This window comes from Propithecus coquereli, unplaced genomic scaffold (assembly GCF_000956105.1).
Source record: "Propithecus coquereli isolate 6110/MARCELLA unplaced genomic scaffold, Pcoq_1.0 Scaffold179, whole genome shotgun sequence".
Taxonomy (NCBI): Eukaryota; Metazoa; Chordata; class Mammalia; order Primates; family Indriidae; genus Propithecus; species Propithecus coquereli.
This window is the reverse complement of record NW_012142634.1, coordinates 20,940-25,310: the sequence shown is the minus strand read 5'-3', so window position 1 is coordinate 25,310 and position 4,371 is coordinate 20,940.

Sequence of the window (4,371 nt, the reverse complement as noted above, 5' to 3'; positions counted from 1 at the left end):
GGAGGCTGAGGCATCAGAATCCCTTGAGCCCAGAAATTCAAGGCTGCAGCACGGTATGATCATGCCACTGCACTTCAGCCTGGGCGACAGAATAAAACCCCGTCTTTAAAGAAACACACACACACACACCCACGCTGTGCTTGTAGGTGAGACGCTCTGCAGTCTTGATTCAGGAAGGGGAAGCTGGAGGTACTCAGAAGCTCTAAAAGAAAATATTTTCAAAGTGAAACGTTGTTTGAACTATTGTTCTTACATAATAACATAGTGTTTAACTTGATCTACAATTGTGTTAATTATATGTTTGAGAACGTGTTAGGTTTTGTAGGCAAAAGACTGCTCCAGTTTAAACTCAATTTATTGACAAGTCCTTAAGCAAATAAGGTTGTTCAGGGAAGATGGGGATTGTCGAAAATCTCTAAATCATAGGAATGGCTACGAGGATAAAATATACCAACAGTGGTAAAATGTTTTTGGTGAGGGAAGCTATATAAGGTATAGCATTATTCTTTGTTGGCTATAGTGAAGCTGGGCACACATTCTTCACCATATTTATGCAAAGAGAACTCAGAATACCATGAATAGTTTTACTGAATGAAGTCCCATTCAAATTTTAAAAATATGATTAAACTCTGAATAATAGTCCTCCTGTAGAACCTGAAGTGTCCCATACAACTGCTAAATGCCCTTTGGCAGTGCTATAGTTTTTCTACAACTTTTAAAGACTTGCTGTGTTTTGTGGTCTTTCAAATTCTTGAAATAAAATTCGAAGTATGAAAAATGCAAGTAAAGTCCCACTGGGAAAGAATAAAGCTCTCTAACCAGAAAAATTTGACACACTCATGGGGTTTATTTAGGCTATTTGGTTATTTTTATAGTACAAAAAAGAAAGACACAAAATACATCACCACAAAATATATTCTATTTAGAACTTAGGCTCTGGGAGTCTTATAGTGTTTTTTCCACAGCTGTAATTTATCCTATGCCTGAACACAGGTAAGGCTTATCTCCAATTTACAGAAAAGGCAGCCATGAGAAAGTTGGATTTACTCAAGATTAGAGCTAGGAAGTAGTGAAGGAGAGCCACAGGCAAGGTCTCCAAGACTTTTCATCATGTATGTATGCACGCATACGTGTACTAAATGGAGAGAGATGATAAATATACAAATAGCCGCCGCGTAAGGCAGGAGGAAAAAACAGACATTGTGGTGGTTTGATTTCTTATGTATTTGTGTTATACAAAGCACCTAGGGCGTTTGTCTTCCCCGGTGTCTCATCAAGAGCTTGAAACTGCTTAAGAAAAAGTGAAGCAGCATCTAAGTTACTAAGTAGTTCACTTAGGAGACGTGAGACTCGGGGGATGAATTAAAACTCTGCTGCATCTGTGGCAGACCAGACGGAGAGTGCGCGTCCAGACACCCGCCGAGGACACCCTCCCGACCGCAGCTAGCCAGATCCCCACCGCACCGCGCGCCGCGAACCCCGCCCGGTGCCGCACCCCTGGCCACCCGCAGTCGCGCTGCGCCGCCTCACAATCAGGGCCCCGCGCCGGCTGACGTCACCCTGCTGCGGCCCGCCCCCTGCGCCCGGAAAGACGCGGCCGCCCATTGGCTGCGCCGCTGGCGGCCTCGGGGCCAATGACAGGGCGGCGAGCGGCGGGGTCCAGCCTTGACGTTGTGTTGCTTGCCGCGGGGCTGGTTTGGCTTCGGGTCTCTCAGTCTCCGCCATTAAGAGTCCGCAGCACCCGCGGCCGCCCCCCCGTCTCCCCCCGCCCCCGACGCCCCCTCGCCTCCGCGCTTCCTCTCCGCCCCCGCCTCCGGCAGCCGGGAGCCACGCGCGGGCCGGCGGAGACCATGTCCTGACTGAGGGGAGAGGGCGGAGGCGGCAGAAGCGGGGCGGGCGGCGGCGCGGAGGGAGGCGGAGAGGGGCCGGGCTCGGCTCGTCGCCGCGGGCTGTGCGGGGAGTCGCCGCCGCCGCCGCCGGGCGCCGAGCGTCGGACCGGGAGGAGAAGCAGGAGCAGGAGCTGGAGGAGGAGCTGCCTCCGCCGCCAGGTAACTGGGCCCCGGGGGGCGCCCCGCCGCAGGCCCCGCGCGGCCCTTCCGCGGCCTGCCGGGCCCCTAGCTCCAAGGCGGCGCCCAGGCCCCCGGGCCGCCCGCCTGGCGCCCCCGGGGGCAGCAGCGCTGCAGGCTAGGGGAGGGCAGGGGGCCCGGGGCTGCCGCTGGCCGCGCTTCCATCTTGGGCGCTCGGGGTGCGGGGACAGGCCCGGGGGCTGTGGGAGGGTGGGTCCGCCCGCTTGTTTACCGACAGTCGCCGTATGCTGCTGGACGCGTTGCTGGCCCTGCCACCTCTTTTCCTCCAGGTTGCCCCCCAACTTCTTTCCCTGCCATATACGAGTCCGTGAGTGGGGTTTTGCTCCCACTGCAATAGGCCGTAAATACTTGGGTCCATTGCCACAAGTTGGTGCTGGTCTCCAAACTTGTATTGCGGTCTCTCGGCCGCTTCCTCCCGGCCTCCTGCAATGGCCTTCAGTTGTTGCTATTTCTAAGAAAATAAAGGTGGGCGACGACGGGGCTGGTGGGGACGAGGAGCTGCACCTAGTGGAAAGATTGTCCACCCCTCCTCGCAATAACGATGTTTCAATGCCTTGTGTCTGCTGTTTTCTGTGCTGTGGTTTGGTGTGGGTCATTTCACAGACAAAAGAACTGTAATGAATACTTGCATTAAACACAGGGACGGGCAGTTTAGCTTAAGCCTGGAAGTTTGAACTGGCCCATTATTCTTGAGATAAGTTGGTGTTTTGAAAATCTGTTGCTGAGAATTTTGTATTTCAGTCAATTGAGTCCCCTTTTCTGTAACTCCGTAGACTATCAGGTTAAGCACCGCCTCCTCTTTCCAGTGTTTTGGTCTCACTGTATAGTCAATCTATGATGTTGTTAATAAATCTAATGTACAAACATACTGTTTTGGGAACACAATTGAAGAGAAATCTTTAACTTTTGGAGATGTTAAATAATGAGTGATTTCTCCACCTGTGGTCTCTGTTTCAGTTGACTTCTTTATCACTTGGGCAACCTCCAGAGTACCCGTGTTTTGATCAAACATGGATGACTCAGTGTATAAACCATAAGCCAGGGAAACCATAAGGAATTTTGATCCTGGCTTGTGCCAAGGGCCTTGGGAAAATCATCTAAACTATGGGAAAAATAAAGCTGGATCTCATCTTCTGGTTATTATTTTTTTTAATTAAATGAATAATTTAGAATACTGCTGCCTTTTGACTTTTGGCTCTCAAGATATAGACAGTCTCCTTCTTATACTAAAATTTCATAACATTTTTATTGGGCTGGTAGGGGGGTTAAGAGGTAGTAGGACAGTAATGGCATATTTTACTCTTTGAGGAGGATGTTATAAGGAATTTTACAATTTCTGTTGCTGTTTCAATTCCTTTTGTTAATGCCTCGGAGCATTGGTACATTTATTTACTCTTGAAATGTGCTTGGTTAGTATGATGAACTCATTCACGGTAGTATATTTTAAGCTTATGGCCTTGATCCAAATCTGTACACTGATAGGGGTTATGGCATATCACATTTAAAGTCTGAGGATTAGCATAGTTTTGGAACTCATGATCCAGTTGTACAATATTTGAAGTAAATTGCTTCATATGTGTAATTGATATAGTGAGAGATATTCCATGTGCTTTTATTTATATTGCTTTTATGATAGATGTAAGCTTTCAACAAACAGGAGTTGCAAAAGTAGACCACAGAACTTTTTATTTAACTTGAATCAGTTTTATTATTTGAGCAGTTGATGCTTGCACCTCCCTCCCCTGATAATACCTTTTTGTATCTGGGCTTTGAACATTTTTCCTCCCAGTGATAGGATATTTCATTTGGATTATTTGTGCTCCACTTATGCTTTGGGTAAATAATATCTTGTGCATATGAACACAGTCACCTCCTCACATCACAACATAAAGACAGAAAACTCTTTAATGTAAAATGAAGTTCAAGCTCCTTGGTATGGCATTCAAGTTTCTCTGTAGTCTGGCCCTGATCCATTCTGGTCTTAACTCTTACTTCTTCCCTTTGTGAATTCTTGGTTCTAGCCAAACTAACTTGTTTGTTGTTCCTGTGAAGTTCCTCCTCTTTGCCTTTCTTTATGCCATTCTTTCTGTTTGAAATCCTCTTCTGCTTGTATTAATGGATACTCTGTTTAGTCTGGTCCCAGTTAGGTCCTCTCTCTTGAGAAGCCTTTTTGACTGCTTGAACCCCAAGGGATCTATTCACTCTTCTTGTGTGAGAGACTTTGTTCTTTCTTTTCTTAGCATATGCTAACCTGGATTTCAGTTTATCTTTTTACGTTTTTATT